This window comes from Cucurbita moschata, unplaced genomic scaffold (genome assembly GCF_002738365.1).
Source record: "Cucurbita moschata cultivar Rifu unplaced genomic scaffold, Cmos_1.0 Cmo_Scf00019, whole genome shotgun sequence".
NCBI lineage: Eukaryota > Viridiplantae > Streptophyta > Magnoliopsida > Cucurbitales > Cucurbitaceae > Cucurbita > Cucurbita moschata.
In genome coordinates, this window is record NW_019268535.1 from 4564964 (window position 1) to 4591777 (window position 26814).

At 37.3% G+C, this 26814-nt stretch overlaps 8 non-coding genes across 8 annotated transcripts; all 8 read right to left on the bottom strand.

The window, feature by feature from the left end:
- Positions 1-11112: 11112 nt before the first annotated feature.
- Positions 11113-11194, bottom strand: TRNAS-CGA. Its single transcript has one exon. It is a non-coding gene; the product is annotated as a tRNA-Ser (tRNA).
- A 192-nt stretch (positions 11195-11386) lies between these two features.
- On the bottom strand, positions 11387-11468 carry TRNAS-CGA. Its single transcript has one exon. It is a non-coding gene; the product is annotated as a tRNA-Ser (tRNA).
- A 405-nt stretch (positions 11469-11873) lies between these two features.
- TRNAS-CGA lies at positions 11874-11955 on the bottom strand. Its single transcript has one exon. It is a non-coding gene; the product is annotated as a tRNA-Ser (tRNA).
- A 4304-nt stretch (positions 11956-16259) lies between these two features.
- Positions 16260-16341, bottom strand: TRNAS-CGA. The gene has a single exon. It is a non-coding gene; the product is annotated as a tRNA-Ser (tRNA).
- A 1354-nt stretch (positions 16342-17695) lies between these two features.
- TRNAS-CGA lies at positions 17696-17777 on the bottom strand. Its single transcript has one exon. It is a non-coding gene; the product is annotated as a tRNA-Ser (tRNA).
- Positions 17778-17927: 150 nt separating this feature from the next.
- On the bottom strand, positions 17928-18009 carry TRNAS-CGA. The gene has a single exon. It is a non-coding gene; the product is annotated as a tRNA-Ser (tRNA).
- A 555-nt stretch (positions 18010-18564) lies between these two features.
- TRNAS-UGA lies at positions 18565-18646 on the bottom strand. The gene has a single exon. It is a non-coding gene; the product is annotated as a tRNA-Ser (tRNA).
- A 1940-nt stretch (positions 18647-20586) lies between these two features.
- On the bottom strand, positions 20587-20668 carry TRNAS-CGA. Its single transcript has one exon. It is a non-coding gene; the product is annotated as a tRNA-Ser (tRNA).
- Positions 20669-26814: the final 6146 nt, after the last annotated feature.

The window sequence follows — 26814 nt, forward strand, 5'->3', positions numbered from 1 at the left end:
TGTGTTTTGTCCTTGAGTGATAGACTGGGTTTTCACAAACTGTATGGCACTCTGACTATCTGTATAAAGGATCTTCTTGCACTGTTTCCTGCCTAATTCTTCTAGATAGTCTGTCATCCATATCATCTCTTTTCCAGCTTCAGCTATTGCCACGTACTCAGCTTCAGTAGATGAAAGGGCAACGCATTTTTGAAGCTTGAACATCCAACTCACTGCTGTTCCATCTATAGTCTAGATATATCCAAATGTGCTTTTGCTAGAGTCTACATCTCCACTCAGATCAGCATCAAGAAACCTTGCAGAACTACTTTGTCATTGCCATAACAAAGTGAAGTATTGGATGTACCTCTCAGATATCTCAGAAGCCACTTCACAACTTCTCAATGTTCTTTCCCTGGATTTGCAATGTACTTGCTAACAACTCCCACTGCATGTGTTATGTCAGGTCTAGTGCAGACCATAACATACATCAAACTCCCAACTGTAGAAGTGTACGGAACTGATGTCATGTGCTCACGTTCCTCAACTGTCTTGGAAGATTGTCCCTTTGACAATTTAATATGATTTGCCAAGGGGGTAGTCCTGGGTTTAGCGTCATTCATCTTGAATTTGGACAACACCTTCTCAATGTACTGCTCTTGGGGATAGATTTAATGTGCCAGTAGATCTATTTCGAGAAATCCTCATCTCCAGAATCTGCTTCGCTGCACCCAAATCTTTCATCTCAAATACTGAAGACAAGCTTGCCTTCAGGTGGTTTATCTCCCTCATACTTGATCCAGCAATTAGTATATCATCTACATACAGGAGTAGAAACACATAAGAATCAGTGTATTTCTTGAGGTAACAACACTGATCATTTTCACTTCTGTGGAAACCACTCTTGCACATGAAGGAGTCAAACTTCTTGTACCATTGTTTCGGTGCTTGTTTCAGCCCATATAAGCTCTTATTGAGCTTACACACCATGTGCTCCTTGCTTGGAGCTGCAAACCCTTCTGGTTGTTGCATATAGATCTCCTCATCTAGATCTCCATGTAAAAATGCCGTTTTTACATCCCTTTGCTCAAGGTGCAAATTCTTTGATGCAACAATACTCGGTAGAATTCAGATAGTAGTTAATTTCATAAGTGGAGTAGAGATCTCAGCATAATCAATGCCTTTTCTTTGTGAATATCCTTTAGCTACTAACCGAGCCTTAAACCTCTTTCTGCCATCTAGTTCAATCTTGATTCTGAACACCCATTTGTTCAACAGAGCTCTCTTTCCTGTAGGCAACTTAGTCAACACCCACATATTATTCTTTTCAAGTGAGCTCATCTCATCATCCATGGCTTGCTTCCATTTGTTTGAATCTTCCACTTGTAGGGCCTCATCAAAGGACTCTGGTTCTCCTTCGTTAGTCAGCAACAGATAATGTAATGAGGCTGAATATCTATCTGGTGCTCTAATAGTTCTGGATGATCTCATCCATTGTCAGACCTCAGGCATTTGATCTTCAAGCCGGTTTGATTTTCAACTTCAGCTTTCCACTTCTTGAATGTGGTAAACACATCTGACTTGTGTTTCAGAAAGTAAACTCATACCTTCCTGCTGAAGTCATCGATGAAGGTGACGTAGTACCTTGATCCACCAAGTGATGAAACTGGAGATGGTCCCCAGATGTCTGTATGGACCATTTCCAACCGCACTTTCTTCGGTTCTCTGGCAGCCTTTGTGAAACTAACTCGTTTCTGTTTGCCCATAACACAGCTCTCACAAAGACCTATATCAACAAATTTTAAGCCTTCTAAAGCTCCTTTCACAGTTAGCATCTTCATTCCTTTGACGCTCATATGTCCAAGTCTATTATGCCATAGACTTGAATTGGAGCACTCTCAGCAGCAGCAGTCATGTTTATACACTCTGCAGTAGTGTATAAGGTTCCGGATTTGTGCCACGTGCAACAACCATGGCGCCCTTCCCAATCTTCCACGAACTCTTTCCAAACTCTGCTGCATAGCCTGTGCTATCCAACTGATCAATAGAGATCAGGTTCTTCTTGAGACCAGGAATGTATCTGACATCTTGTAATGTCAACTGATTTCCTGCTAAGTTTGTATGGAGACATCTCCCTGCCCTTCAATCTCCAGAGTTTTGTTGTCAGCTAGATACACCTTCCCGAAATTTTCTGATTTGAAATTTTGAAACAATTTCTTACTTGGAGACGAATCAAACGATGCACCTAAATCCAAAATTTAGGAGTCAACTGGGCTGTCCACACTAAGGATTAAAACGTCCTCAGTATCTTCTGTTGTATATATAGAATCATCATCATCTTCAGATTTATGATTCTGCTTCTTCAGTTTTGTACAATCTGTTCGAGAGTGTCCTTTTCCCCCACAGCTCCAACACGTTACGTTGGGTTTGTTTAGAGATTTTTCCCGGTTCTTTGATTTTGATCGCCCATGTTTGTTTCAGCTTTTTGATTTACTTCTTCCCCTTCGATCAACACTGAGAGCATTGCCTGATGAATCTCTAGTTTCTCGTTTGCGAATACTTTCGCTGAGAACTACATCTCGAATTTCACCAAACTTCAATTTATCAGATCCTTGGGAACTGCTGATTGCGGCAACAACAGTATCCCATGACTCGGGTAAGGATGACATCAAAATCAACGCTTTAATTTCATCTTCAAAATTAATTTCCACTGAACTTAGTTGACTTATGATCATATTGAATTCATTTATATGATCAGCAACAGGTCCACCTTCAGATATCTGTAGATTGAACAATCTCCGCATCAAATACACCTTGTTCGTAGTCGATGATTTTCATACATATTTGACAGCGCCTTCAATAGATCTGACGTTGTCTTCTCCTTGATAATGTTGAACGCTACGTTTCTAGATAGCATCAACCGGATCAGCCCCAAGGCTTGTCGATCCTTGAGCTTCCACTATTCCGTGGTCATGGTATCTGGCTTCACCCCCAACAGAGGTTCGTGAAGATATTTCTGGTACAGATAATCTTCAATCTGCATCTTTCAGAAACCGAAATCAGATCCATCGAACTTCTCAATTCCAATCTTTGAACTTTCCATCTTCACAAATCGTGGTGAATTTCGCCTAGCTCTGATACCAGTTGTTAGGATCGCACAACAACGCACACACTTGATCTAGATGAACACAAAGAACAGGAGAGAGAAAATGCAAGGAGAACTCTAGCTAAAGAAATTTATATTGATGACTTCAAGTATGTACAGCAAGAGAGAATACAGAGAATAGAAAGTTACATTTTCAAAGCTCTACCGGACGTGATATATATATAGTTCAGTTTACTATATATAGCTTTACCAGATTTAACCATCTATTATATATAGCTATTTACTATATATAGTTTACTGGATATAGCTTTACTAAATATAGCTTTACCAGATATAGCTTTACTAAATATAGCTTTACCGGATATAGACGTTGACCAAGCTATAAATAAGCAGCCGGCTCCATAACCTAACAGTTTCCATCCCCTGATGGTAAATAACTTGAACAACACTTATTTTAAATTGTTTGGTATCGAATTTTAGATTTTGACTATGGTATTGTATGTTCTTAATTTGCATGTAATTTTACCATATTTTCATTCTTTTTAAACTTTTCTTTTATTTCTAATTTTACTTTTATTTACTTTTATCTTTGCATGTAATTTTACCATATTTTCATTATTTTTATACGCTTTTATTTCTAATTTTACTTTTATTTACTTTTATCTTTTCTTTTAGTCATGATTCCGAGATTTAAAGTCCCGAACATTTGATTCTTCAATACATGATTTGAATCTAAAACTTACAAGGAGAGAGATACTAATGTCTAACCACACTTACACCATGCTTAGTTAGTCTCCTTGATAGATCTTGTTAATTAATAGTTAAACTAATTAAAACCTAATTAGTCAACCTTCTTAACATAAATGACAAATACAGTATTCTTGTAATATTAATATCTATTCAAATGAAAAAGGTGAGAAATAAACTAAAATATTAGGTTTGTCCATAATGAAAAGGAATGTTCACAAGTTTATTCTATGTGTAATGTATAAAACAAAGAAGAAATGTTAAGAAGACCGTGTCAATATTCACATGCCCTCTTCCTCCTCCTTTCTTAATATCATTAGCCAAAAAAAGCATCACTTTTATATAACATTATACCTAATAAACCAAACGAAGGACAATAGGTTATACAAATGTTCTTGCGGGCCTCAAATATTTGAACAAAAATTGTAAAAAAGACAAACTAAGTCCATGTGTTTGGGATTACAGACCGTTGTCAAATTAAGTTCATGTGTTTGGGATTACAGACCGTTGTACTTTTAAGAGATCATTAGTGTTTGGTAAATTTCAATTTTAAACCATAAAAATTGGCTCAGTGTTGTAGCGAACAAATTTTACTTTACTCTCAATCAAACAAAATTTAAGAAATATGGTGTCTCTGTGATTTCTTCTACGAAAATCATAGAGACACCATATACCAAGAAAATCAATTAGTGAAAATTTTAACCATTTTTTTTTAATCTAAATGTATAAGAACCATTATAAAATAAATAAATAAATAAACCTAAATGGTTGCCAACAAGAATATGATGAAAGAAGGAACCACAAAATCTAGTTTTCTATCTTCTGATTTGGCAAGGTTACAAATGTTTTTAGATTCCGTTTTTGAAGTGTTGAAATTATAAATTTAGGCTACAAATGTAACAACCTGAAATTTTCTACTTAAGTTAAGGTTACTATTGCATACATATCATGAATATTGGATGCGGAAATACTTCCCTTAAACTTTTATAAAACATAACCTGCCGCTTAAAACACAGCCATGGACTGTTTTGAAAACATCTTTAAAAACAACACCACAAAAGACTAAATAAAATAAATAAACGTTTAAATTAAAAACATCCTACTCTAGACTACGTTTATGTTAAAAGAGGGTCATACTAAACCTTTTCTCTAGGGTTGATGTCCACTTTAGGAATGGTAGAACCACTAAATTAATTAGTGGGGGTTGTTTTTCCTATTTCTAGAGTTGACTAATTTTATGCTTTCTAAAGTTGTTAGCTCTAAGGCTATAAAAGCCAAGTTGATCCGTATGTCAATGCAATTGATCTCATAGCTTTAGTTTGTGTGTTTACAACATTTGATATCAGAGCCACATCGCAAGGCCTGATTGTGGAAGAAGAAACTGCAGTTTTTTACTTTAAAGAGTGAGCTGAAAGAGATTCAAAATATGGCAGCTAAAAGCAATTTTGTTCAACCGGCAATTCCTAAGTTTGATGGCCATTATGATCATTGGTCTATGCTTATGGAAAAAAAATTTCGTTCAAAGGAATATTGGTCTTTGGTGGAGACCGAAATCCCTGTCGCAACAGAAGGAGTGGTGATTATTTGTTCCCGAAGCACAACAAAAAACAATTGCAGCCCAGAAGTTGAAAGACTTGAAGGTCAAAAATTATTTGTTCCAAGTCATTGATCGAACTATTATGGAAATGATCCTTAATAGAGATACTACAAAAAAAATTTGGGACTCTATGAAGCAGAAGTACCAGGGTTCCACAAGAGTCAAAAGAGCTCAACTCTAAGCTCTTACGAAAGAGTTTGAACTCCTACAGATGAAAGAAGATGAGAGTGTTGATGCATATTTTGATCGAACTCTCACCATTGCAAACAAGATGAAAATTCTATGGCGAGAACATGAAACAGGTGGTGATTATAGAAAAAATCTTGAGATCAATTACCTCAAGATTTGACTAGGTTATATGTTCGATTGAAGAGTCTAACAACTGGTACATGAGCAAAGACTGAATGGACGTGCAAGTGATGAACAAGCACTAAAGATGACATATGATACCAGATTCAGTGGAAGAGGAGTTGATCGAGCTTGTAAAGTTTTTCGAGGAAGAGGTAGAGGAAGAAGAAAAGAGGTAGACATTCATTCAACAAAACTGCCGTTGAATGTTATAAGTGTCATTAGTTAGGACACTTTAGATATGAGTGTCCTCAATGGGAAAAGGAAGCAAATTATGCTGAGCTTGAGGATGAAGAAGAAATCTTGTTGATGTCATATGTGGAGCTCAATCAATCAAGGAGGGAAGATGTTTGGTTCCTTGATTCGGGGTGTAGCAATCGTATGTGTGCAAACAAGAAATGGTTCTCAGATTTTGACGAGAAATTCCGACAATCTGTGAAGCTTGGAAATAATGTCAAGATGGCAGTGTTGGGAAAAGGTAACATTAGATTGCAAGTTGCTGGAGTAACTCAGGTAATCACTGATGTTTTCTATATACCTGAGTTGAAAAACAATCTCCTAAGTCTTGGACAATTGCAAGAAAGAGGTGTATCTATTTTGATACAACATGGAGAAGGCAAAATCTATCATCCCAAGAAGGGGCTTATTATGCAAACAACAATGTCTGCAAATAGGATGTTCATAATACTGGCAAGAATCATGCCACAACCACCACTTGCTTCCAAATAATTATAGAAGACAATACTCATCTTTGGCACCATAGATATGGGCATCTAGGCTTCAAAGGTTTGAGAACATTGCAACATAAGCAAATGGTGAGAGGGTTACCCCAATTGAAAGCATCGTCTAAAATATGCACTAATTGCATGGTGGGAAAGCAACATAGGGATGCATTTCCAAAGAGAAATTTATGGAGAGCAACACAGACTGCAACTGGTACATGCAGACATTTGTGGACCCATCAAACCTCTTTCCAACAGAAAGAAGAGGTATTTTATAAGTTTTATTGATGATTACAGCTGCAAGGTGTGGATATATTTTCTTGTTGAAAAGTCTGAAGCCTTTACCATCTTTAAGAATTTCAAAAATCTTGTTGAGAAAGAGACTAGAGATTTTATTCGTTGTCTACGCACAGACAGGGGTGGAGAGTTCACCTCTCATGAGTTCAACAATTTTTGCAAAACTAATGGTATTAGTAAACAACTTACTGCAGCCTACACTCCCCAACAAAATGGTGTAGCTGAGCACATGAACAGAACAATTATAAACATGGTTAGAAGTATATTATCAGAGAAGCAAGTTCCAAAGAATTTCTGGCCAGAAGCAGTAAACTGGACAATGCATGTGCTCGATAGAAGTCTAGTGGTAGTGAAAGATATGACTCCTGAGGAGGCGTGGAGTGGCATAAAACCTAATGTTGATTATTTTCGAGTTTTTGGATGCATTGGGCATGTTCATGTATCAGACGGTAAGAGAAAGAAGTTAGATGATAAAAGTTTTCAATGTGTGCTTCTAGGGATGAGTGAAGAGTCTAAAGCATATAGACTCTATGATCCAGTGTCCAAGAAGATAGTTGAAAGCTGAGATGTGATATTTGAAGAAAACAAATGCTGGAATTGAGGGAAAACTAATGAAGAAGCTAGACTTGATACCCTCGAATGGGAAGATAGTAATATAGAAAGAAGCGAACATGACCAAAGTTGGGAAGAATCTGAAGAGGAGACAATAGCAGAAGAAGAAGGAGAAGTTAGTATATCTTCCGGTGAGTAATCTAAATAAATTCCTCAATATCTAAAGAAAGCACTCCCGAAGTGAGGAACAGAAGAACACCTTTATGGATGGAAGATTATGTGAGCGGGGGAGAATTTTCTGAAGAAGCTGAGCACAACAATTTAATTCTATTAACCTCAACTACAGATCTGACTACCTTTGAAGAAGCTATTCAAAGTTCAAAATGGAGAGTTGCAATGGACTTGGAGATAGAAGCCATCAAACGAAATGAGACTTGGGAGTTGACAGATTTGCCTAAAGGAATGAAGAAGATTGGAGTAAAGTGAGTTTTCAAAACCAAACTCAACGAAAATGACGAAGTTGACAAGTATAAGGCTAGGTTGGTAGAAAAAGGTTATGCACAACAACATGGTATAGACTATACCGAGGTGTTTGCACCTGTGTCTAGGTGGGATAGTATTCGAATGATAATTGCTTTAGCAACTCAGAATAGTTGGAACGTGTATCAGCTTGACGTGAAAAGTGCTTTCTTATATGGAAAATTAAAAGAAGCCGTCTTTGTTGAGCAACCACAAGGTTATGAGAAAAAAGGTCAAGAAACAAGGTATAAAAATTGAAGAAGGCATTATATGGCTTTAAACAAGCCCCACATGCATGGTATATTCGAATTGAAGCACATTTTGTCAAAGAAGGATTTGAGAGGTGCAACTGTGACCATACTTTATTCATACAAACAGGAGATGGAGGTAAAATTTTGATTGTTAGCCTACATGTTGACGATCTAATTTTTACTAGTAATGATGAGAGCATGTTTGTTAAGTTCAAGAATTCTATGAAACTTGAATTGTAAATGATTGATTTGGGAAAAATGAAATATTTTCTCGGTGTAGAGATTTTACAAAATCCTGAAGGCGTTTATATTAGTCAAAGAAAGTATGCAAAAGAAGTTTTGGAGAAGTTTAGGATGAAAAAATGTAATAGTGCGAAAAACCCTATTGTTCCTAGGGTTAGACTAACAAAGGATGAAGAAGGAGCCAAGTTCAATGTTACCATGTATAAACAATTGATTGGAAGCCTTATGTATCTAACTGCAACAAGGCTGGATTTAATGTATGTAGTGTCTCTAATGAACAGATTTATGGCAAGTCCAACAGAGTTGCATTTGCAAGCTACAAAAAGAGTACGTGAGTCAATGGGTATGTGAGTAGTACCACGAGTAAACTGAAAGCATCCCTGCAATCAGCTTAAGGGAGAAATTGTTAAAGATGATCATACTAGACCTTTTCTCTAGGGTTGATGTCCACAATCATACTAGACCTTTTCTATAGGGTTGATGTCCACTTCTCTAGGAATGGTAGAACCACTAAATTGATCCGTGGGTGGGTGGTTGTTTTTCCTATTTTTAGAGTTACTAATTTTATGGTTTCTAAAGTTGTTAGTATTGTAAGGTTATAAAAGCCAACCAAGTTGATTTGTTTGTCAATGCAATTGATCTCAAAGCTTTAGTTTGTGTGTTTACAACCGTCTAAGAAAATAAATATAACTACCCTATGCATGTGTCATGGTCTCGAGTTGTGATGTCGTCATTAGCCGTAAAGGAATGTCTTGCCTTCACCTGAAAAATGTATAGTTGTGATGCCATCGTCAACCGTACAGGAATGCCTTGCTTTAACCTAAAAAATGTAAATGTCATTGTCAGTGGTACATGAATACACGTTTAAATTAAAAACATCCTATTCCAGCCTAGGTCTAAGAAAATAAATATAACTACCCTATACATGTGTCATGGTCTTGAGTTGCGATGTCGTCGTCAGCCATACAGGAATGCCTTGTCTTAACCTGAAAAATGTAAAGTTGCGATGTTGTCGTCAGCCGTACAGAAATGCCTTGTCTTAACCTAAAAAATGTAAAGATGTGATGTTGTCGTTAGTCGTACAGGAATGCCTTGACTTACCTGAAAAATGTAAAGTTGCGATGTCGTCGTCAACCGTACAGGAATGTCTTGCCTTAACTTGAAAAATGTAAAGATGTGATGTTGTCGTCAGCCATAAAGAAATGCCTTGACTTAACCTAAAAAATGTAAAATTGCGATGTCGTCGTCTGCAGTCTAGGAATGCACGTTTCAATCAAAAACATCCTATTCTAGCCTAAGTCTAAAAAAATAAATACAACTACCCTATGCATGTGTTATGGTCTCGAGTTGCGATGATGTCGTCAATCGTACAGGAATGCCTTTCCTTAACCTAAAAAATATAAAGTTTCAATGTCATCATCATCTGTACAAGAATGCACGTTTAAACTAAAAACATCCTATTCTATCCTAAGTCTAATAAAATAAATACGACTACCCTATGCATGTGTCATGGTCTTGAGTTGCGTTGTCGTCGTCAGCCATACAAGAATGTCTTGTCTTAACTTGAAAAATGTAAAGTTGTGATGTCGTCGTCAGTCGTACAGGAATGTAAATTTAAATTAAAAATGTCCTATTCTAGCCTAGGTCTAAGAAAATTAATACGACTACCCTATGCATGTGTCATGGTTAGTCGTACAGGAATGTGAAATAAAGCTAAAACTTCGTCAAAACGTCCTATTCTAGCCTAGGTCTAAGAAAATAAATACGACTACCCTGTGCATGTCTCATTGTTAGTCGTACAAGAATGTGAAATAAAGCTAAAACTTCGTCAACAATAGGATTCGTACCTATGTAGGCATAGCCCAAAAAATTTCGAGTCTGTCTCCTTAACAACTAGAACATATTGACACACCTTAACCTAAAAAATATAAAGTTGTAATGTCGTCATCATCGTCGTCAGCCGTACAAGAATGCCTTGCCTTAACCTGAAAAATGTAAAGTTGCGATGTGATGTCGTCGTCAGTCGTACAGGATGTCTTGCCTTAACCTAAAAAATGTAAAGATGTGATGTCGTTGCGTACATGAATGCACGTTTAAATTAAAAACGTCCTATTCTAGCCTAGGTCTAAGAAAATAAATACGACTACCCTGTGCATGTGTCATGATCAGCCGTACAGGAATGTGAAATAAAGCTAAAAATCCATCAACAATAGGATTCAAACCTACGCAGGCATAGCCCAAAAGATTTCAAATCTGTCTCCTTAACCACTCAGACATATTGACACGCCTTAACCTAAAAAATATAAAGTTGTAATGTCGTCGTCAACTGTACAAGAATGCACGTTTAAATTAAAAACATCCTATCCAAGCCTAGGTCTAAGAAAATAAATATGACTACCCTATGCATGTGTCATGGTCTCGAGTTGCGATGTTGTCGTCAGCCGTATAAGAATGCCTAGTCTTAACCAGAAAGATGTAAAGTTGCGATGTTGTCGTCAGTCGTACAGAAATATCTTGCCTTAACCTAAAAAATGTAACTGTAAAGATGCGATGTTGTTGTCAACCGAACAGGAAACAGAAATATCTTGCCTTAACCTAAAAAATGTAACTGTAAAGATGCGATGTTGTTGTCAACCGAACAGGAATGCACGTTTAAATTAAAAACGTTCTATTCTAGCGTAGGTCTAAGAAAATAAATACGACTACCCTGTGCATGTGTCAGCCGTACAGGAATGTGAAAAAAGCTAAATTCGTCAACAGTAGGATTCGAACCTACGCAGACATAGCCCAACAAATTTCGAGTCTGTCTCCTTAACCACTCGAACATATTGACACGCCTAAACCTAAAAAATATAAAGTTATAATGTCGTCATCATCTATACAAGAATGCACGTTTAAATTAAAAACAACTACCCTATGCATGTGCATGGTCTCGAGTTGCGATGTCGTCGTCTGCCGTACAAAAATAAATATGACTACCCTGTGCATGTGTCAGCCATACAGAAATGTGAAATAAAGCTAAATTCGTCAACAGTAGGATTCGAACCTATGCAGGCATAGCCCAATAGATTTCGAGTCTGTCTCCTTAACCACTCGAACATATTGACACGCCTAAACCTAAAAAATATAAACTTATAATGTCGTCGTCATCTATACAAGAATGCACGTTTAAATTAAAAACATCCTATTCTAGCCTAGGTCAAAGAAAATAAATACGACTACCCTATGCATGTGCATGGTCTCGAGTTGTGATGTCGTCGTCTGCCGTACAAAGAATGCCTTGTCTTAACCTGAAAAATGTAAAGTTGCGATGTTGTCGTCAGCCGTACAGGAATGTCATGCATTAACCTAAAAAATTTAAATGTAAAGATGCGATGCCGTTGTCAGCCGTACAGGAATGCACGTTTAAATTAAAAACGTCCTATTCTAGCCAGGGTCTAAGAAAATAAATATGACTACGTGTGAATGTGTCATGGTTAGCCGTACAGGAATATGAAATAAAGCAAAAAATTCGTCAACAGTAGGATTCAAACCTACGCAGGCATAGCCCAATAGATTTCGAGTCTGTCTCCTTAGCCACTCAGATATATTGACACGCCATAACCTAAAAAATATAAAGTTGTAATGTCGTCATCATCTGTACCCTATGCATGTGTTATAGTCTCGAGTTGCAATGTCATCATCAGCCGTACAAGAATGCTCAAAAAATTGGTCAACAGTAGGATTCGAACCTACGCTGGCACAACCCAACAAATTTCGTGTCTGTCTCCTTAACCACTCAGACATATTGACATGCCTTAACCTAGAAAATATAAAGTTGTAATGTCGTCGTCATCTATACAAGAATGCACGTTTAAATTAAAAACATCCTATTCAGCCGTACAGGAATGTGTAAAGCTAAAAATTCATCAACAAACGGATTCGAACCTACGCAGGCATAGCTCAACAGATTTCGATTCTGTCTCCTTAACTACTCGGACATATTGACACGCCTAAACCTAAAAAATATAAAGTTATAATGTCGTTGTCATCTATACAAGAATTCACGTTTAAATTAAAAACATCCTATTCTAGCCTAGGTCTAAGAAAATAAATACAACTACCCTATGCATGTGTCATGGTCTCGAGTTGCGATGTTGTCGTCAACCGTATAAGAATGCCTAGTCTTAACTAGAAAGATGTAAAGTTGCGATGTCGTGCTAAAAGTTTATCAACAATAGGATTCGAACCTACGCAGGCATAACCCAACAAATTTCAAGTCTGTCTCTTTAAGCACTTGGACATATTGACATGCCTTAACCTAAAAAAAAAAAGTTGTAATGTCGTCGTCATCTGTACAAGAATGCACGTTTAAATTAAAAACATCCTATTCTAGCCTAGGTTTAAGAAAATAAATACGACTACCCTATGCATGTGTCATGGTCTCGAGTTGCGATGTTGTCGTCAGCCGTACAAGAATGCCTTGTCTTAACCTGAAAAATGTAAAGTTGCGATGTCGTCGTCAATCATACAGGAATGTCTTGCATTAAGCTAAAAGATTTAAATGTGAAAATGCGATGCCGATGTCAGCCGTACAGGACTGCACGTTTAAATTAAAAACATCCTATTCTAGCCTAGGTCTAAGAAAATAAATACGACTAGCCTGTGCATGTGTCATGGTTAGCTATACAAGAATGTGAAATAAAGCTAAAAATTCGTCAACAGTAGGATTCGAGAATCTACGCAGACATAACCCAACAGATTTCGAGTCTGTCTCCTTTACCACTCAAACATATTGACACGCCTTAACCTAAAATATATAAAGTTGCAATGTCATCGTCATCTGTACAAGAAAACCTTGTCTTAACCTAAAAAATGTAAAGTTGCGATGTCGTCGTCAGTTGTATAGGAATGCACGTTTAAATTAAAAACGTCATATTCTAGCCTAGGTCTTAGAAAATAAATACGACTACCATGTGCATGTGTCATGGTCAGCCGTACAGGAAAGTGAAATAAAGCTAAAAATCTATCAACAGTAGGATTCGAACCTGCGCAGGCATAGCTCAACAGATTTCAAGTATGTCTCCTTAACCTCTCGAACATATAAACACGCCTTAACCTAAAAAATATAAAGTTGTAATGTTGTCATCATCTGTACAACAATGCACGTTAAAATTAAAAACATCCTATTCAAGCCTAGGTCTAAGAAAATAAATACGACTACCCTATGCATGTGTCATGGTCTCGAGTTGCGTGTTGTCGTCAGCCGTATAAGAATGCCTAGTCTTAACTAGAAAGATGTAAAGTTGCGATGTCGTCGTCAGTCGTACAGGAATGTGAAATAAAGCTAAAAGTTTATCAACAATAGGATTCGAACCTACGCAGGCATAACCCAACAAATTTCAAGTCTGTCTCTTTAAGCAGTTGGACATATTGACATGCCTTAACCTAAAAAAAAAAAGTTGTAATGTCGTCGTCATCTGTACAAGAATGCACGTTTAAATTAAAAACATCCTATTCTAGCCAGGTTTAAGAAAATAAATACGACTACCCTATGCATGTGTCGTGGTCTCGAGTTGCGATGTCGTCGTCAGCCGTACAAGAATGCCTTGTCTTAACCTGAAAAATGTAAAGTTGCGATGTCGTCGTCAATCATACAGGAATGTCTTGCATTAAGCTAAAAGATTTAAATGTGAAAATGCGATGCCGATGTCAGCCGTACAGGACTGCACGTTTAAATTAAAAACATCCTATTCTAGCCTAGGTCTAAGAAAATAAATACGACTAGCCTGTGCTGTGTCATGGTTAGCTATACAGGAATGTGAAATAAAGCTAAAAATTTGTCAACAGTAGGATTCGAGAATCTACGCAGACATAACCCAACAGATTTCGAGTCTGTCTCCTTTACCACTCAAACATATTGACACGCCTTAACCTAAAATATATAAAGTTGTAATGTCATCGTCATCTGTACAAGAAAACCTTGTCTTAACCTAAAAAATGTAAAGTTGCGATGTCGTCGTCAGTTGTATAGGAATGCACGTTTAAATTAAAAACGTCATATTCTAGCCTAGGTCTTAGAAAATAAATACGACTACCATGTGCATGTGTCATGGTCAGCCGTACAGGAAAGTGAAATAAAGCTAAAAATCTATCAACAGTAGGATTCGAACCTACGCAGGCATAGCTCAACAGATTTCAAGTATGTCTCCTTAACCTCTCGAACATATAAACACGCCTTAACCTAAAAAATATAAAGTTGTAATGTTGTCATCATCTGTACAACAATGCACGTTAAAATTAAAAACATCCTATTCAAGCCTAGGTCTAAGAAAATAAATACGACTACCCTATGCATGTGTCATGGTCTCGAGTTGCGTGTTGTCGTCAGCCGTATAAGAATGCCTAGTCTTAACTAGAAAGATGTAAAGTTGCGATGTCGTCGTCAGTCGTACAGGAATGTGAAATAAAGCTAAAAGTTTATCAACAATAGGATTCGAACCTACGCAGGCATAACCCAACAAATTTCAAGTCTGTCTCTTTAAGCAGTTGGACATATTGACATGCCTTAACCTAAAAAAAAAAAGTTGTAATGTCGTCGTCATCTGTACAAGAATGCACGTTTAAATTAAAAACATCCTATTCTAGCCAGGTTTAAGAAAATAAATACGACTACCCTATGCATGTGTCGTGGTCTCGAGTTGCGATGTCGTCGTCAGCCGTACAAGAATGCCTTGTCTTAACCTGAAAAATGTAAAGTTGCGATGTCGTCGTCAATCATACAGGAATGTCTTGCATTAAGCTAAAAGATTTAAATGTGAAAATGCGATGCCGATGTCAGCCGTACAGGACTGCACGTTTAAATTAAAAACATCCTATTCTAGCCTAGGTCTAAGAAAATAAATACGACTAGCCTGTGCTGTGTCATGGTTAGCTATACAGGAATGTGAAATAAAGCTAAAAATTTGTCAACAGTAGGATTCGAGAATCTACGCAGACATAACCCAACAGATTTCGAGTCTGTCTCCTTTACCACTCAAACATATTGACACGCCTTAACCTAAAATATATAAAGTTGTAATGTCATCGTCATCTGTACAAGAAAACCTTGTCTTAACCTAAAAAATGTAAAGTTGCGATGTCGTCGTCAGTTGTATAGGAATGCACGTTTAAATTAAAAACGTCATATTCTAGCCTAGGTCTTAGAAAATAAATACGACTACCATGTGCATGTGTCATGGTCAGCCGTACAGGAAAGTGAAATAAAGCTAAAAATCTATCAACAGTAGGATTCGAACCTACGCAGGCATAGCTCAACAGATTTCAAGTATGTCTCCTTAACCTCTCGAACATATAAACACGCCTTAACCTAAAAAATATAAAGTTGTAATGTTGTCATCATCTGTACAACAATGCACGTTAAAATTAAAAACATCCTATTCAAGCCTAGGTCTAAGAAAATAAATACGACTACCCTATGCATGTGTCATGGTCTCGAGTTGCGTGTTGTCGTCAGCCGTATAAGAATGCCATGTCTTAACCAAAGGATGTAACGTTGCGATGTCGTCGTCAGTTGTACAGAAATGTCTTGCCTTAACCTAAAAAATTTAAATGTAAACATGTGATGCTGTTGTCGGCCGTACAGGAATGCACGTTGAGTTGCGATTTTGTCGTCAGTCGTATAAGAATTCCTTGTCTTAACCAGAAAGAGGTAATGTTGCGATGTCGTCGATAGTCGTACAGAAATGAATTGCCTTAACCTAAAAAATGTAAATGTAAAGATGTGATGTTGTTGTCAGCCATACACGAATGCACGTTTAAATTAAAAACATTCTATTCTAGCCTAGGTCTAACAAAATAAATATGACTACCCTATGCATGTGTCAACCGTACACGAATGTGAAATAAAGCTAAAAATTCATCAACAGTAGGATTCAAACCTACGCAGGCATAGCCCAACAGATTTCGAGTCTGTCTCCTTAACCACTCAGACATATTGACACGACATAACCTAAAAATATAAAGTTGTAATGTCGTCGTCATCTGTACAGGAATGCACGTTTAAATTAATAACATCCTATTCTAGCCTAGGTCAAAGAAAATAAATTCGACTACCCTATGCATGTGCATGGTCTCAAGTTTCGATGTCGTTGTCAGCCGTACAAGAATACCTTGTCTTAACCTAAAAAACTGTAAAGTTCCGATGTCGTCATCAGTCGTACAGGAATGTCTTGGATTAACCTAAAAAATTTAAATGTAAAGATGTGATGTCGTTGTCAGCCGTACAGGAATGCACGTTTAAATTAAAAACGTCTTATTCTAGCCTAGGTCTTAGAAAATAAATCAGACTACCCTGTGCATGTGTCATGGTCAGCCGTACAGGAATGTGAAATAAATGCATGTTTAAATTAAAAACGTCCTATTCTAGCCTAGATCTTAGAAACAAAATACGACTACCCTGTGCATGTGTCATGGTGAAAATAAATTCGACTACCCTGTGCATGTGTCATGGTCAGCCGCACAGGAATGTGAAATAAATGCCCGTTTAAATTAAAAACGTCCTATTCTAGCCTAGGTCTTACAAATGAAATACAACTACCCTGTGCATGTGTCATGGTTTAAAAACGTTATATTCTAGCTTAGGTCTTACAAACAAAATACGACTACGCTGTGCATGTGTTATTGTCAGCCGTACAGGAATGTGAAATAAAGCTAAAAATTCGTCAACAGTAGGATTCGAACCTACGCAGGCATAGCCCAAAAAATTTCAAGTCTGTCTCCTTAACCACTCAAACATATTAACACGCCTTAACCTAAAAAATATAATGCACGTTTAAATTAAAAACATCCTATTCAAGCCTAGGTCTAAGAAAATAAATACAACAACCCTATGCATGTGTCATAGTCAGTCGTACAGAATGTGAAATAAAGCTAAATATTCATCAACAGTAGGATTCAAACCTACGAAGGCATAGCCCAACAGATTTCGAATCTGTCTCCTTAATAACTCAGACATATTGACACACCTAAACCTAAAAAATATAAAGTTGTAATGTTGTCGTTGTCTGTACAAGAATGCACGTTTAAATTAAAAACATCCTATTCTAGCCTAGGTCAAAGAAAATAAATACGACTACCCTATGCATGTGCATGGTCTCGAGTTGCGATGTCGTCGTCAGCCGTACAAGAATGCCTTGTCTTAACCTGAAAAATGTAAAGTTGCGATGTCGTCGTCAGTCGTACAGGAATGCACGTTTAAATTAAAAACATCCTATTCTAGCCTAGGTCTAAGAAAATAAATACGACTATCCTGTGCATGTGTCAGCCGTACAGAAATGTGAAATAAAGCTAAATTCGTCAATAGTAGGATTCAAGCCTACGCAGGCATAGCCCAACAGATTTCGAGTCTGTCTCCTTAACCACTCGGACATATTGACACGCCTAAACCTAAAAAATATAAACTTATAATGTCGTTGTCATCTATACAAGAATGCACGTTTAAATTAAAAACATCATATTCTAGCTTAGGTCTAAGAAAATAAATACGACTACCCTGTGCATGTGTCTGCCGTACAGGAATGTAAATTCGTCAACAGTAGGATTTGAACCTACGTAGGCATAGCCCAACAGATTTCGAATCTGTCTCCTTAACCACTCGGACATATTGACACACCTAAACCTAAAAAATATAAACTTATAATGACGTCGTCATCTATACAAGAATGCACGTTTAAATTAAAAACATCCTATTCTAGCCTAGGTCAAAGAAAATAAATACGACTACCCTATGCATGTGCATGGTCTCGAGTTGGTATGTCGTCGTCTGCCGTACAAGAATGCCTTGTCTTAACCTGAAAAATGCAAAGTTGCGATATTGTCATCAGTCGTACAGGAATGTCTTGCTCGCATTAACCTAAAAAATTTAAATGTAAAGATGCGATGACATTATGCATGTGTAATGGTTAGCCGTACAGGAATATGAAATAAAGCTAAAAATTCGTCAATAGTAGGATTCAAACCTACGCAGGCATAGTTCAATAGATTTCGAGTCTGTCTCCTTAACCACTCAGACATATTGACACGCTTTAACCTAAAAAATATAAAGTTGTAATGTCGTCGTCAGTTGTATAGGAATGCACGTTTAAATTAAAAACGTCCTATTCTAGCCTTAGTCTTAGAAAATAAATACGACTACCCTGTGCATGTGAAATAAAGCTAAAAATTCGTCAACAGTAGGATTCGAACCTACGCAGGCACAGCCCAAAAGATTTCAAGTCTGTCTCCTTAACCACTCGAACATATTGACATGCCTTAACCTAGAAAATATAAAGTTATAATATCATCGTCATCTGTACAAGAATGCACGTTTAAATTAAAAACATCCTATTTTAGGATAGGTCTAAGAAAATAAATACGACTACCTATGCATGTGTCATGCTCTGCCGTACAGGAATGTGAAATAAAGCTAAAAATTCTTCAATAATAGGATTCAAACCTACGCAGGCATAGCCCAACAAATTTCGAGTCTGTCTCCTTAACCACTCGAACATATTGACCCGCCTTAACCTAAAAAATATAAAGTTGTAATGTCATCGTCATGTGTACAAGAATGCACGTTTAAATTAAAAACATCCTATTCAAGCCTAGGTCTAAAAAAATAAATACGACTACCCTATGCTTGTGTCATGGTCTCGAGTTGCGATGTTGTCGTCAGCCGTATAAGAATGCCTAGTCTTAACCAGAAAGATGTAAAGTTACGATGTCGTCGTCAGTCGTACAGAAATGTCTTGCCTTAACCTAAAAAATGTAACTGTAAAGATGCGAACGTTTAAATTAAAAACGTTCTATTCTAGCCTAGGTCTAAGAAAATAAATACGACTACCCTGTGCATGTGTCATGGTCAGTCGTACAGGAATGTGAAATAAAGCTAAAAATTCATCAACAATAGGATTCAAACCTACGCAGGCATAGCCAAACAGATTTCGAGTCTGTCTCTCTAAACACTTGAACATATTGACACGCCTTACGTTAAAAAATATAAAGTTGTAATGTTGTCGTCATCTGTACAAGAATATTGACATGCCTTACTCTAAAAAATATAAAATTGTAATGTTGTCGTCATCTGTACAAGAATGCACGTTTAAATTAAAAACATCATATTCTAGCCTAGGTCAAAGAAAATAAATACGACTACCCTATGCATGTGCATGGTCTCGAGTAGCGATGTCGTCGTCAGCCGTACAAGAATGCCTTGTCTTAACCTGAAAAATGTAAAGTTGCAATGTCGTCCCCTCTGCATGTGTCATGGTCAGTCGTACAGGAATGTGAAATAAAGCTAAAAATTTGTCAACAATAGGATTCAAACCTACACAGGCATAGCCCAAACAGATTTTAAGTTTGTCTCTCTAAGCACTTGGACATATTGACACACCTTAACCTAAACAATATAAAGTTATAATGTCGTCGTCATCTGTACAAGAATGCACGTTTAAATTAAAAACATCATATTCTAGCCTAGGTCAAAGAAAATAAATACGACTACCCTATGCATGTGCATGGTCTCGAGTTGCGATGTCGTCGTCAGCCGTACAAGAATGTCTTGTCTTAACCTGAAAAATGTAAAGTTGCAATGTCGTCGTCAGACTACCCTGTGCATGTGTCATGGTCAGTCGTACAGAATGTGAAATAAAGCTAAAAATTCGTCAACAATAGGATTCAAACCTACACAGGCATAGCCCAACAGATTTCGAGTCTATCTCTCTAAGCACTTGGACATATTGACACGCCTTAACCTAAAAAATATAAAGTTGTAATGTCGTCGTCATCTGTACAAGAATGCACGTTTAAATTAAAAACATCATATTCTAGCCTAGGTCAACGAAAATAAATACGACTACCCTATGTGCATGGTCTCGAGTTGCGATGTCGTCGTCAGCCGTACAAGAATGTCTTGTCTTAACCTGAAAAATGTAAAGTTGCAATGTCGTCCCTGTGCATGTGTCATGGTCAGTCGTACAGGAATGTGAAATAAAGCTAAAAATTCATCAACAATAGGATTCGAACCTACGCAGGCATAGCCCAACGGATTTCGAGTTTGTCTCTCTAAGCACTTAGACATATTGACATGCCTTAACTTAAAAAATACAAAGTTGTAATGTCGTCGTCATCTGTACAAGAATGCATGTGCATGGTCTCAAGTTGCGATGTCGTCGTCAGCCGTACAAGAATGTGAAATAAAGCTAAATTCGTCAACAGTAGGATTCGAACCTACGCAGGCATAGCCCAACAGATTTCGAGTCTGTCTCCTTAACCACTCGGACATATTGACACGCTTAAACTTAAAAAATATAAAGTTATAATGTCGTCGTCATCAATACAAGAATGCACGTTTAAATTAAAAACATCCTATTCTAGCCTAGGTCAAATAAAATAAATACGACTACTCTATGCATGTGCATGGTCTCGAGTTGCGATGTCGTCGTCTGCCGTACAAGAATGCCTTGTCTTAACCTAAAAAATGTAAAGTTGCGATGTTGTTGTCAGTCGTACAGGAATGTTTTGCATTAAACTAAAAAATGTAAATGTAAAGATGCGATGTCATTGTCAGCCGTACAAGAATGCACGTTTAAATTAAAAACGTCCTATTCTAGCCTAGGTCTAAGAAAATAAATACGACTACCTGTGCATGTGTCATGGTTAGCCGTACAGGAATATGAAATGAAGCTAAAAATTTGTCAACAGTAGGATTCAAACCTACGCAGGCATAGCTTAATAGATTTTGAGTCTGTCTCTTTAACCACTCAAACATATTGACACGCCTTAACCTAAAAAATATAAAGTTGTAATGTCGTCGTCATCTGTACCCTATGCATGTGTTATGGTCTCGAGTTGCGATGTTGTCGTCAGCCGTATAAGAATGCCTTGCCTTAACCTAAAAAATGTAACTGTAAAGATGCAATGCTGTTGTCAGCCGTACACAAATGCACGTTTAAATTTAAAACGTTCTATTCTAGCCTGAGTCTAAGAAAATAAATACGACTACCCTGTGCATGTGTCAGCCGTATAGGAATGTGAAATAAAGCTTAAAATTCATCAAAAATAGGATTCGAACCTACGCAAGCATAGCCCAACAGATTTCGAGTCTGTCTCCTTAAACACTCAAACATATTGACACGCCTTAACCTAAAAAATACAATGTTGTAATGTCGTCGTCATTTGTACAAGAATGCACATTTAAATTAAAAACATCCTATTCTAGCTTAGGTCTAAGAAAATAAATACGACTACCCTATGCATTATTCATGGTCAGCCGTACAGGAATGTAAAATAAAGCTAAAAATTCATCAACAATAGGATTCGAACCTACGCAGACATAGCCCAACAAATTTTGAGTTTGTCTCCTTAACCACTCGAACATATTAACACACCTCAACTTAAAAAATATAAGGTTGTAATGTCGTCGTCATCTGTACAAGAATGCACGTTTAAATTAAAAACATCCTATTCAAGCCTAGGTCTAAGAAAATAAATACGACTACCCTATGCATGTGTCATGGTCTCGAGTTGCGATGTTGTCGTCAGCCGTATAAGAATGCCTTGTCTTAACCAGAAAGATATAAAGTTGCGATGTCGTCGTCAATCGTATAGAAATGTCTTGCCTTAATAAAAAAAATGTAAATGTAAAGATGCGATGCTGTTGTCAGCCGTACAGGAATGCATGTTGAGTTGCGATGTTGGCGTCAGCCGTATAAGAAAGGCTTGTCTTAACCAGAAAAATGTAAACTTGCGATGTCGTCGTTAGTTGTACAGAAATGTCTTGCCTTAACCTAAAAAATGTAAATGTAAAGATGCGTTGTCAATCGTGTGCATGTTTAAATTAAAAACGTCCTATTCTAGCCTAGGTCTAAGAAAATAAATACGACTACCCTGTGCATGTGTCATGGACAGTCGTACAAAAATGTGAAATAAAGCTAAATTCATCAACAGTAGGATTCAAACCTACGCAGGCACAACCCAAGATATTTCGAGTCTGTCTCCTTAACCACTCGGACATATTGACATGCCTTAACCTAAAAAATGTAAAGTTGTAATGTCGCCGTCATCTGTACAAGAATACACGTTTAAATTAAAAACATCCTATTCTTGCCTAGGTCAAAGAAAATAAATACGACTACCCTATGCATGTGTCATGGTCTCGAGTTGCGATTTCGTCGTCAGCCGTACAAGAATGCCTTGTCTTAACTTGAAAAATGTAAAGTTGCGATGTCGTCGTCAGTCATACAAGAATGTCTTGCATTTACCTAAAAAATTTAAATGTAAAGATGCGATGCCGTTGTCAGCCGTACAAGAATGCACGTTTAAATTAAAAACGTCCTATTCTAGCCTAGGTATAAGAAAATAAATACGACTACCCTGTGCATGTGTCATGGTTAGTCGTACAGGAATGTGAAATCGGGTTGCGTTGTCGTCGTCAGCTGTACAAAAATGCCTTGTCCTAACCTGAAAAATGTAAAGTTGCGATGTCGTCGTGTCCTATTCTAGCCTAGGTATAAGAAAATAAATACGACTACCCTGTGCATGTGTCATGGTTAGCCGTACAGGAATGTGAAATCGAGTTGCTTTGTCGTCGTCAGCTGTACAAAAATGCCTTGTCTTAACCTAAAAAATGTAAAGTTGCGATTTCGTCGTCAGTCATACAGGAATGCACGTTTAAATTAAAAACGTTCTATTCTAGCCTAGGTATAAGAAAATAAATACGACTACCCTGTGCATGTGTCATGGTTAGCCGTACAGGAATGTGAAATAAAGCTAAAAATTCGTCAACAGTAGAATTCGAACCTACGCAGGCATAGCCCAACAAATTCCGGGGATGTCTCCTTAACCACTCAAACATATTGACACGCCTTAATGTAAAAAATATAAAGTTGTAATGTCGTCGTCATCTGTACCCTATGCATGTGTTATGGTCTCGAATCGCGATGTCGTCGTCAGCCGTACAAGAATGTCTTGTCTTAACCTGAAAAATGTAAAGTTGCGAGGTCGTCGTCAGCCGTACAAGAATGCCTTTTCTTAACATGAAAAATGTAAAGTTGCAATGTCGTCGTCAGTTGTAAAGGAATGCACGTTTAAATTAAAAACGTCCTACTATCCTGTGCATGTGTCATGGTCAGTCTTACAGGAATGTGATTTCAAGCCTGTCTCCTTAACCACTTGAACATATTGACACGCCTTAACCTAAAAAATATAAAGTTGTAATGTCGTCGTCATCTATACAAGAATGCACGTTTAAATTAAAAACATCCTATTCAAGCGTAGGTGTAAGAAAACAAATACGACTACCCTATGCATGTGTCATGGTCTCGAGTTGCGATGTTGTCGTCAGCCATATAAGAATGCCTTGTCTTAACCAGAAAGATGTAAAGTTGCGATGTCGTCATCAGTCGTAAAGAAATGTCTTGCCTTAACCTAAAAAATGTAAATATAAAGATGCAATGCTGTTGTCAGTCGTACAGGAATGAACGTTTAAATTAAAAACGTTCTATTCTAGCCTAGGTCTAAGAAAATAAATACGACTACCCTGTGCATCTGCCAGCCGTACAGGAATGCACGTTTAAATTAAAAATGTCCTTTTCTAGCCTAGTCTAAGAAAATAAATACGACTACCCTATGCATGTGTCATGGTCAGTCGTACAGGAATGTGAAATAAAGCTTTTCTAGCCTAGTCTAAGAAAATAAATATGACTACCCTATGCATGTGTCATGGTCAGTCGTACAGGAATGTGAAATAAAGCTAAAAATTCGTCAACAGTAGGATTCAAACCTACGCAGGCACAACCCAACGGATTTCGTGTCTGTCTCCTTAACCACTCGGACATATTGACACGCCTTAACCTAGAAAATATAAAGTTGTAATGTCGTCGTCATCTAGACAAGAATGCACGTTTAAATTAAAAACATCCTATTGAAGCCTAGGTCTAAGAAAATAAATACGACTACCCTATGCATGTGTCATGGTCTCGAGTTGCGATGTTGTCGTCAGCCGTATAAGAATGCCTTGTCTTAACCAGAAAGAGGTAAAGTTGTGATGTCGTTTTCAGTCGTACAGAAATGTCTTGCCTTAACCTAAAAAATGTAACTGTCAAGATGCGATGCTGTTGTCAGCCGTACAGGAATGCACGTTTAAATTGAATGCCTTGTCTTAACCAGAAAGAGGTAAAGTTGCGATGTCGTCGTCAGTCGTACAAAAATGTATTGCCTTAACCAAAAAAAGGTAACTGTAAAGATGTGATGCTGTTGTCAGCCGTACAGAAATCAACAGCCGTACAGGAATGCACGTTTAAATTGAATGCCTTGTCTTCACCAGAAAGAGGTAAAGGTGCGATGTCGTCGTCAGTCGTATAGAAATGTATTGAGTTAACCTAAAAAATGTAACTATAAAGATGCGATGTTGTTTGTCAGCTGTACAGAAATGCACGTTTAAATTAAAAACGTTCTATTCTAGCCTAGGTCTAAGAAAATAAATACGACTAACCTATGCATGTGTCAACCGTACAGGAATGTGAAATAAAGCTAAAATTCATCAACAGTGGGATACGAACCTACACAGGCATAGCCCAATAGATTTCGAGTCTGTCTCCTTAACCACTCAGACATATTGACACGCCTTAACCTAAAAAATATAAAGTTGTAATGTCGTCGTCATCTGTACAAGAATGCACGTTTAAATTAAAAACATCCTATTGAAGCCTAGGTCTAAGAAAATAAATACGACTACCCTGTGCATGTTTCAGCCGTACAGGAATGTGAAATAAAGCTAAAAATTTATTAACAGTAAGATTCGAACCTATGCAAGCATAGCCCAACATATTTCAAGTCTATCTCCTTAACCACTCAGACATATTGACACACTTTAACCTAAAAAATATAAAGTTGTAATGTCGTCGTCATCTGTACAAGAATGCACGTTTAAATTAAAAACATTCTATTCAAGCCTAGGTCTAAGAAAATAAATACGACTACCCTATGCATGTGTCATGGTCTCGAGTTGCGATGTTGTCGTCAGCCGTATAAGAATGCCTTGTCTTAATCAGAAAGATGTAAAGTTGCGATGTCGTCGTCAGTCGTACAGAAACGTCTTGCCTTAACCTAAAAAATGTAAATGTAAAGATGCGATGCTGTTATCAGCCGTACACGAATGCACGTTGAGTTTCGATGTTGTCGTCAGCCGTATAAGAATGCTTTGTCTTAACCATAAAGATGTAAAGTTGCGATGTTGTCGTTAGTCGTACAGAAATGTCTTGCCTTAACCTAAAAAATGTAAATGTAAAGATGCTATGTTGTTGTCAGCCGTACAAGAATGCACGTTTAAATTAAAAATGTTCTATTCTAGCCTAGGTCTAAGAAAATAAATACGGCTACCCTTTGCATGTGTCAGCCGTACAGGAATTTGAAATAAAGTTAAAACTTCATCAACAGTAGGATTCAAACCTACGCAGGCATAGCCCAACAGTCTGTCTCCTTAACCACTTAGACAAATTGACACGCCTTAACCTAAAAAATATAAAGTTGTAATGTCGTCCTCATCTGTACCCTATGCATGTGTTATGGTCACGATTTGCGATGTCGTCGTCAGCCGTACAAGAATGCCATGTCTTAACCTAAAAAATGTTGCGATGTCATCGTCAACTGTACAGGAATGCACATTTAAATTATCGTCCTCAGTCGTACAAGAATGCCAAGTCTTAACCTGAAAAATGTAAAGTTATGATGTCGTCGTCAACTGTACAGGAATGCACGTTTAAATTAAAAATGTCCTATTCTAGCCTAGGTCTTATAAAATAAATATGACTACCCTGTGCATGTGTCATGGTCAGCCATACTATTCTAGCCTAGGTCTTAGAAAATAAATACGACTACCATGTGCATGTGTCATGGATAGCCGTCCTACACAGGCATAGCCCAACAATTTTCGATTTTGTCTCCCTAACCACTTGTTATTGACACACCTTAACCTAAAAAATATAAAGTTGTAATGTCGTCGTCATCTGTACAAGAATGCACGTTTAAATTAAAAACATAATAAAGCTAAAATTTGGTCAACATTAGGATTTGAACCTACGCAAGCATATCCCAACAGATTTCAAGTATGTCTCCTTAACCACTCAGACATATTGACACGCCTGAATTTAAAAAATATAAAGTTGTAATGTCGTCATCATCTGTACAAGAATGCACATTTAAATTAAAAACATCCTATTCTAGCCTAGGTCTAAGAAAATAAATATGACTACCCTATGCATGTGTCATGGTCTCGAGTTGCGATGTCGTCGTCAGTCGTACAAGAATGCCTAGTCTTAACCTGAAAAATGTAAAGTTGTGATGTCGTCGTCAGTCGTATAGGAATGTCTTGACTTAACCTAAAAAATTTAAATGTAAAGATGTGATGCCATTGTCAGCCATACAGGATGCACGTCT